Source organism: Sciurus carolinensis, chromosome 13 (genome assembly GCF_902686445.1).
Source record: "Sciurus carolinensis chromosome 13, mSciCar1.2, whole genome shotgun sequence".
NCBI classification, from domain to species: Eukaryota; Metazoa; Chordata; class Mammalia; order Rodentia; family Sciuridae; genus Sciurus; species Sciurus carolinensis.
Genome location: NC_062225.1, coordinates 46,411,390 through 46,421,613, shown reverse-complemented (window position 1 = coordinate 46,421,613; position 10,224 = coordinate 46,411,390).

The following is a 10,224-nucleotide window of genomic DNA, read 5'->3' as shown; positions in this document are numbered from 1 at the left end:
AGAATCTGTCTCCAGCTTAATCCTATTGTTGGCAGACTTTGGTTTCTTTGGTTATAAGAAAATGGCCCCTGTCTTGATTTGTGAGCTCCACCTTCCTTAAGCTAACAATGGTGGGTCAATCACTGTTCATGCTTCATCTCTCCAACTCTTCATTCTGTTGTGTCTTCCCTGCAAGTTTTGAAATCAAGAGTTATCTCACCCAACTTTGCTCTTTTCCAGGATTGTATTGTTTATTCTAGGTCCCCTGAAATTCCATATGAATTTTAGGATTGAATTTTCTATTTCTGCAAAAAGAAGGCATGGTTGGATCTGTCTATGGATTGAATTGAATCCGTATATTGCTTTAGGTAGTAAGACAGGTGTATAGGATCTTCCCAGGTGTTTTCTGAGCAGATACCCTCTCCTGACCATGCACTGTGGGTTTCTAAATTATCCAGTAATAAAAAGCACTTTGAATACTCTCATTTCCCAAAGAAACTGTTCTCTGTTCTACCTGGGGGCAAAGGAATTTATTATACGTCTCATAGTTTTTTCCTCCAAGCAAATGCAGACTTTTTTATGCCTGGTAGTGGTTTTCAGCAATACTCAGAACTCCACTGAGTGGTTTCTGAGAAAAGTGAAGCACAGAGGAGCAACTTGCATCAGTTCTTCAGGTAATTCCCATGCAGATATCAACAGAGAACTCAACTGAGGTCTGTTTTGCTCCCTTCAAATTCAGTTCCAGACTCTCACACCATGAGCAAAACCTACTGTCTTCAGGAGGGCCCCCATCTTGGGACAAAATGAGGGAAGCACAGATAAAACTGTAACAAAGACATTCCACCCTTTTTAAATAGATATATCTTGATTCAGTGTCTGTTTGATGGTTGTACATTTCATTGTTTTTCAGAGTTTGGGGGACAGATAGTTTTAGAAAATAATTCATAAAAAGTTGGTTCAGGCAGTCTCTGGTTGTTGGTTTGAGGTTTCTATAAACCAAAAATGAGATTTTGGAGCTTCGTACTCTGCCATTTTGCTGATGTCTACTATAAATATTTCACAATAATGCAGTGAGATTCCTCTCCTGTAGCCTGTTCACTTCTCTCATTACCAGATTAATTTCCTTGTTGTATCATTTCAACCACTCTCCTCCAATATTCTACACTATCCTCCAATATCCTAAATTAGCTTTCTTTCTTCCCTTTCTATATTATTATTTTTATTTATTTATTTATTTATTTATTTTTTACTGCTTTGACAAATGTATAACTATGGATAAGGCCAGGTAATTAATTTCTGTTTTCAAATGTGGACTCTGGTTCTGGCCTGTAATAGTTGGGTTTCTATTAATTCCTGTTCACCAGTCTTGGCTGGGTTCCCAGCACTATTCTGTTATCTCTTCCTATGTCTCCTTAGTCAGTTTGTGTTCTTATTCTCACATTTTTATATTCTTGTTAACATATTCTTATCCCCACCTTGTTCTCATCAAATTGTTATTGTCCTCTTGCAGAGAAAAGAGATGCCATCATTCAGCAAGTTGTTAACTTTTGGACAGTAAGCCCAACTACATCTTCACCCATCATGTACTTCCTCTTGTTCATGAAATTCAAGAAGTTTTCCTTATTTAATCCAAGGTTAAATTTGTCTGCCTTCTTGCAGTTTCCTACTAACTCAGACTCAGTGATATTATCTATTGATGCATTGAATCCAATTCATACTGACTTCTAAAACTTGATCGATAAGTTTTAAGGAATTTTGAGAGCCGATTAATGTCAAACTAGCCAGTGAAAATTGGCTTGGATGGGAATAGTTAGCCCAGGTAAATGACTGAATGATAAAAATATGCATTTTAAAAAAAATCATAGAACTGGATATTCAACATTTGTCAATAAACCAATGCTTCTATTCTACCACTAAATGACATTTTGTTCCAATGAACATTTTTAAAATGATGCTTTTCACCTTAAAGATGGAAATATATACCAGCAATGTTTACACTCTTTCAACTATTGTATTTCTCTTCCCATTTGTAGTTAAGAGTTTAAAAAAAGATATATCAACTTATCACACAGTATATAACACAAGGATGATAGTAAATGTTTTTGAATCCACAGTGTTAGGGCCAGTGAATTACATGTTTTCATTTACTACTAGTTGGATTACAAATTTATTTGGTGATACAGATTAAACACTTAAAATGTCCCTACTCTGATTTATCAGTGGTACACATGTCACCAACATTCTACTCACATCATCTTTAAGAGTGAAGGACGGAGAACAGTGTAAATGTCTAACAACAGGGAGATTTTAAAACAACAGTTCACTCAAACAATGTGTGAATATGCAATCAAGGAAAATAAATTGGTCAGAACTTTCAGTAAAAGTTCTAAAAGGAAAACAAAACAAAACAAAATGCCTAGAAGGGAATTTGCTTTTCTGCTAGAAAGAAGAAAGAACCACCGCCCTAATTCGGTGTGAAAATGTCAAACTTAAATGGAGGCAAAAAAAATCACAGAATTCTCTAACACCACAAAGGCATGTTATTATATTCAATTAACATATTCTGATAGGATTCCATGAGGTAAAATTAGTGTATATTACAATGTTGCAAGAGCAGATAACTAAAATCTTTACCAAATTAATTTTTCACTTAAAAAATTAATAATTAATAATAAATTCCAATTTAATTGACACTTGTGACATGATAAAGAAACTAACTTCTTTTTGGTCCACGCATTTATCTTAGCACTGGTTTGTAATTACTTTTATGTAATTATGTTATTTGTTTAAATTAACTAAAATTGGACAGCAAATAGAACAATAGCTCTTTTACTAGGGAAGTCTATAAATACATGAAAGAAATACAAGAGTGAATTAGATGAAATATTGCAAAGCTTTGTGATCTTGAATAATCATAAAGCATTTGGTACTTTCAGATTACACGTTTTTCAGATGACATTCTAATTATTTTTCTATGTGGGAAAGGACAGCATATTGAAAGACTAATTCTGTGTTAGCAATTTTCTTTTAAATTTGAAATAGTATCATTACAATTGCTTAGGAACTTGTTACAAATGTTATTCATGATACCATTCATGTTTCTAACAGCTTAATGAAATGAAGAGATAGCTACTAATTTTCTTACCAAAACAGAATGACAAAATAAATTATTTCAACTGTACTGCACACATTTATGCTTCAGTAAATCAACATTAAAGAAAACTTTTACTTCTAATTTTAAACAAATCTGTGTCTACATAGATATATATAGACATCAATATATAGACATGGAAATGCATATGCATTTAAACATATATATAAAGAGAGCTATCTATATCTGTATGTATATCTATATCTGCATCTACATCTGTAGCTATCATAGATGGAAATAGCTTTCAAAGAAGATATACCCAGGCTGGGGCTGTAGCTCAGTGGTAGAGCACTTGCCTCTCATGTGCGAGGTACTGGGTTCAATCCTCAGCACCACATAAAAATAAGATATTATGTCCACTTACAATTAAAAAAAATTTAAAAAATGATATAATGGATGCATTCTGAAATGACTGTGTGTTTTAAGTTCCTTGGAATTTAGCATGAACATCATGGCAGAGATTACTAAACTGGTCAGCAATTCTTCCTCAGTAACAGGATGGAACTTTTAAAACAATGTAGTAACAGATCTAGTTAAAAATCCTCATTGCCCAGGCTCTCTGCCCATTAATTCCTCCCTATATCTTCCTTTGCATTGTCTATAGCACATTTTCCATTTTTAACATTTCAGCATGGATTTACTCACAGGATCTTTACTGGAGATAATGTGAGATGGAGTGTTTTAATTTCCCTTTAGTAAATGAAGAAAATGAGACCATAGGGAGTTGGGTGACCTGCAAAAAATTTACATATGTACCTTAAAACTTTATGCATTCCTCCATATCTCTATTTGTGAAACCCAAGAGAGTATATCTGACAGATTCCAACTACTGGGAACCTGACTAAGGATTCAGCAGCTGCCTCTGAAATGCACCATAGGAATGTTCAGGAAGACCTATTCCCTGGAAACATTAAATTCCTCAGAATATCTTTGATTTGAGGACTCCTCAGTGTCTGTGCTTAATCTTCCCTGGAATGCCAGCTGCCTTTGACCCATCCTTCCTTCCTTTCCTAACTCTGGGTGGCACTTGCTTTGTAGAATGATAACTTTCCCAACCTTCCTAGTCCTTGCTCTGTTTTCTTTAGTATAGATACTTCTGATTAAAAAAAAAAAAAGTCAGACAGAAAATAAACTACTGCTGGTCTTCAGAAAGACAGGAAATGCACACAAAGAAACTTGATGCTGGCAATTACAGCTTCCTGTGTCAGCAAAATATAGGAACTTACTGGGAAACCATTACAATTCTAATATATCATCTTTCTCTATATTCCCCTTCAATGCTGGAGGAGAACAATGGCTTCCTTTCCTCTTGCATTTTTCAAGTTTCTTAAGAGTACCTCTCTTGCGTAAGTAAAGGAGAAGCCTTCAGAGGATGGAGTCTGAGAAATGAAGTCCAGTTTCTGCTGGGTACAGAAAAGCATAGAAGACTTACAGCTGGTACTGAGGACATAAGCCATAGTATCTTCATAGATTGTCCCAAATCAATCAAGAAGCATTGCTTAAGACAAAATTTTCTTACCTAGTCATTTTATTGGATACAATTAGCTTCTTCCTTGCCATTTTTGGTTGTATTTTTCTTATTAGATTAGGCACTGAAAATTTTCAAAACAATCAAAGCTTCAGTATCACTTCTGTTACTCAGATATTGTGATATTATGAAATAATCAGAAAAATACATTTATTCTCTGACCTCAGTTCCTGAGACAGATCTTCTAAAATCTTTTTTAGATGGAGTATTTGGAGAATTTTTTGTTCTAATTTTTGGTTTTGAACCCTAGTTCTTGATACAGATATTCCTAAGGATTTTGTAATTTCCTGAGTGATAAGAGAACCTGACAGAGCTCCCAAATCCCTTGGAATTTCCTAGCTGAGAGGAGCATCTTTTGCTTCAAAGAGCATCTTTTGCTTCAGGATGGGAGCTGGTTGTCAGGGAAATCAATCATGTGAAAAAAGGGTTGGAACTCTCACGATGCGCCCCCGCCCCCAACCCCAGGGGAGGGCAAAAGGGCTAAAGGCTGAGTTTCTCACCAGTGGCTTAAAAGTTGACCAATCATACCTACATACTGGAGCCTCCATGGGAAAAATAAATAAATAAAAGTCAGGATTGGGAAACTTTTGGATAGCTGAACATGCAGAGGTTCTTGGAGGGTTTCACGTCCAGAGAGGACAACAAAGTTCAATGCCCCTTTACACATACCTTGCCTAGTAGATTTCTTCCATCTAGCTATTCATCTGTATTTTTTCTTACATTGAAGTAAATTGGGACATGAAATTAAAGTGCTTCCATTAGTTCTGTGAGTGATTCCAGCAAATTAATCAAACCCAAGTTGAAGTTATGGGAATCCTGATTTCTAGGCAGTTAGTCTGACAAGCAGGTCACAATCTGGGGCTTGTGATTGGCATCTAGAGTGGGGGCAATCTTGGGATACTGAGTCCTTAATCTGTACCATATGGTACTATCTCCAAGTAGATAGTATCAGAATTAAGTTGAATTGCAGGACACACATCTGGCATCAGAAGTGTTCTGAATGTTGTATTGACTATGAAAAAGGAGAAAAAGCATTTATTTTCCTGGTACCTTGATCTTTTAGTCATTCATATATACTCTTTTCTAGCTTCTGTATGTTCTGCAAGTTACTATTGTGCTATGATGTAGGAGTAGATGGGGTTGGAGAGCAAAAAGCATACTGCTTCTTTATCAGTTTCAAGACAGAAGGACTTTATTTATTTTTCTTACTTGTCTTTTTATTTTTCTAAGCTTTGTCTGAGAGTATGAAATGGTGGTAATGAATAATTGCATATTTAATATTCTATTAATAACAGCTTCTTCCAGGAAAAAAATGAGCAAGGCCATTTCCCCATATTTTAAATCTAAGGTATTTTACATTTTCTCTTTTTATAAAATCCTAGACTCTCCTATTAGATGATTAATTTAATTATTGAACATGTACCACCATTAAGTCATTTATTACAGTAGACTTTGGAAACATGGAAGCAAAAATGTTTCCTACTATCTAAAAAGATTTTTAAGACTCATTTCTAGAGACAAGAACCTTTGATAAATCAATTAAATGAAAAAAAAAAAAGAAAGACTATTTCAGAGAGTAGTAAAATCTGTACACAAAATAAAACAATTAAATATGAAAAGGAAAATAACTGGGTGTGGGGACAGCATTGTTAGGAATGCCTCACTGAAGCATTTATTTGAGAGCTGGAAAAAAATATATGTATTTTTTAACCAAAAGGCAGAATATTCTAGGCGAAAGAAGCAACAAATGCAAAACATCCTAATGCAAATATTCTGGCGTGAAGTCGTGACCCCATTCCAGGAATACTAATGCTCTTTGTGGTTATATCATGAAGGAGGAGAGTTAAGCGGTTACCACAGATAAATTTGGAAAAATAAGCCAGAACCTATAAGACTCTGAAGACATATTGAATATGTGTGTTTGCACTTCATTCAAAGAGCAAGTGCACATCACAGTAGTGATGAAAACACAGTTTATGCTCTCATTTGCACTTTGAATAAGAATGGGATTAAAATACCCAAGCTTTGGTATTATCAAGCTATTGTTCCAGATAATTGTAACATTTTTAAAGACATTGATTTGTCATTATTCTTAATGTAACAAAATGAGCATAAAATAAGTTTTGTTGCACTATTTTTGCTAATATATACAAGACTCCTATTCACAAGTATGTGAAAAATCTAACAGTTGATTTTTAAAAATAATTACCAAAACAATGTCTCCAAATTAGAAGATGGTAACATGAAAGAGAGTGTAGTTCTCCTGTAAGTGTAAGTGGTTAAATGTTCACTATTTATTGATGGCTTGTCCTGGAAGTCTTAATAGAGATACAGACTTATGAAAAATCTTGGTAAAGAAAAACTGTGAAGTAATAATAGGTAGAGGGGAGAATGTAATCATGGCAAAGGAAGGGAGTTAGCATTAAGTGAAGAAATCCATCAGATAACTTGAGAGTTCAGCACCGGAAATTACTTGTATTAGCCTGCAGGAGCATTCCCTTAAGAGAAAGGAATGCAAACTTTACTTTCAACTCCACAGCTTCCTAGTGAAAGGTTCTGTCCTCCCCGACACAATGAGCCCCAGACCAGAGCAGAAACAAGCCTGTGTCCTGGGATTAGGGCAAAAGGCTTAAGGGTCATGGATGTTGGTCTCTGCCCCACGTGTCTCCCTGTTGACCTAAACAGAATCTTCCCTCTCACTGTACTTAGGTCCACTCAGAATATGGTTTTCGTAATGAAAGTACTTCTTTCTAGCACATTGTAAAAGAACAAATACTCAACAAGTAAAAAGTCTTGAGCTCCTCTAAGGGAAAATAAATAACACATATTAAAACCAGAATTTCATTCTTCCAGACTCAGGTTTAAGAAACAAAGCTGGCAGACAGACATCTGTGATGCTATGACTACAGAAGGACTTCCTGCCTGAGCTGAATGAAACTTCCCTTTAATGACTTGATTTTAACACTTCCTTTTCCCTGTGCTTCTCTGGAAAAATGTCTTAAGGCATTCAATCAGTCAGAATCGTTGAATGTCTGTTTTGTACAAGGCATTTTGTTTTCAAGATTGAGTTGTGTAAAACGTAAGTTAAAGTTAAGTGTTATGTGTTTGTGGGAGAGTGCCAGTGTATCTATTATCAGAGCAATTTATTTGCTAACTTATTATTTTCTTTTCCACAACAGCTTATTTTCTTCTATAACAACACCTTAAAAAACAAATGAAAGGATGCATAATAGAAAACTTTAGTGAAAAATACTATATAGTCTATACAAATTGCATTTTAATTTGGAGCAAGAATAAAGTTCTGCTTAGTTTCATTTTCTTTAAAAATGATCATTATTTGGACTATATGAACTAATTTTATTATTTATCACTTTATTAAATAAAGGAAAACATTTAATTTTTTTTCAAATGTATTTCAGCCCCATTTCAACTCATTGGATACCTATAAGATAGTTACCACCACTAGCAGAGATAGAGATAGAGATAATATACAACGAGATAGAAATCTAAAATCATTAAAGCATTTCTCACTGAAAACATCACTTAGAATCCTAACCCTGCTTTTAGACTCTAAACATCTATATGATGATCTTGTTCTCTTTTATTATCATGGTTTTGTTACTGAATACTTAACCAGAATTCTCTTTTGCTTTTGAGATATAATTGCTAAGACCCAGTATTTTATTTCCCATGTCAATTTTGTTTCTTCCTATAAAATACAAATAAAAATGCTTGCTATCAGTCTGTACTAAACAATGTAGAGAGGATCATAGGAAGGGATTAAGAGTATGCAGCATTTGGGGATTTCAGGCATTCCTAAACTTTTTGCTCTGTGTCATACTCCATTCTGGGTTCTGATTCCATGTTTCTACCAAAATCATGCTTGCTTAGAACATTCATGCCCTCTGTCATGGAAATGGTTAACCATTATGTAGGAGCTACCTAGTCCAGTCGACAAAAGGGGAGAGCTAGAAAAAATCCTTTCAGCAGCAGACATAGGGGATCAATACCACTCCATATCCTCTGACTAGAATCACTCTCCTCAGGAAGAAGGGCCTGTGTCCTCTGGAATATTGAACCCCTAAATGATGGGATCATCACTGACCCAGTTCCAGGGGTTTATGATTTAGGGCTCTTATATGTCATGACCTTCAAGGGTCTGTTTCCTTCTACAGTCAAAACACTCACTTTGGGCTTCTTATATGGACAATATTGGTTATCATCTTAGAACAAAATTAGCAGGTAAACTCCAATGACACACTCTATCATTCAATTGTTCTTTCAGATAAACTCAAGTAACTGTATTTCAAGGATCCACCCTTACTTAATTAACATAAGAAAGGAGTTGGAATTTGCTTAAAATGTAAATCTTCAAAAAACAGCACCAAGACAGAATCATATGTTCCTTTCTTTATAATTCTCTAGGATTAGACACCCTGATAGTTTTTTGTGATTTGCACTTCCAAATTCATTGAAAGGGACCTCCGGGTGAGTCCTGGGTGTATTCTCTAGTGGCTCTCTTTCCCTAGAAGACAAATAAGAATTTAAAAAATATTCCTGATGTCCACATAGCTAATAAATCAGAATCCACAAAAAAAGCTTGAGTGCCCATGGGGGTGTGTTCTATTTTCAAAGAAAACTGGAGCTCACAAAGCCAAGTTAGAATCACTCACACTGAAAAGTTTTGCTTTTTCCATTTTCCCTGCAAAAGTCTCACAACAACATGAGGAGTCTGCTACTGTACATTAGAGGGAAAGGGAAACAGTGAAAGCTAAAGAACTCTAAGCAAAGCTGAGGGTGAAACAGTTGCTTGCATAGAATCCTCAAATATTTATTTGAACTCTCTCAGCCTGTTAGGATCACCCTGTTCTAAAACATTTAAATTAAAATTAATTTCTATCTACAGATACTCTATTCATGCAGATACATCAGAAGGTAGGAAGACTAGAGTTGCCATGACAGTGGGGACTTGAAAGTCTCATATCACCCTGCTGGGTGGAACTTTCTGGGATCCCCAATAAAACTGGAGTGCAGGAGAGGCATTTGTCCCTCTCATCTCTGAGAAGACCCATTCTCTTCCTTAAGAGTGACCCCTTTCCTTATCCCTTCAATAAACTCATTTCTGTTACTCACTACATGTCTGAAGTCTTTCCAATTTGGTCACAAGAATTGGGATTTGAAAAGGGGGTTTTCACATTGCCTCAATTTCTCAGAAGGCTCTGAATCAGTAGGAAAAACAGTTTCACCTTACCTACATCGTCCTTTTCACAATGTTAAAAACTTTGTGTTTCTAGCATTGGTGTTTTGAACTTTATCTCAAAAGATGAATTAGACTGAGTTTATAAGAGTTCGTGGAGCAGTGGATTAAAAGGCACACAGCTCAGAGAAGAACTGACAACTTCTTAATGATGGCTTTAAATGAAAGTGTGAGAAATTATTTCCTACCAAAATTTAGGATTCTTATTTACACATATAAAGCAGAATTTTTAGAATCTATTGTGTGTGAAACAAAAATATTTTTAATATTTTTAATTGTGGGAAATATACTTGTCAAACTTTAAATAAC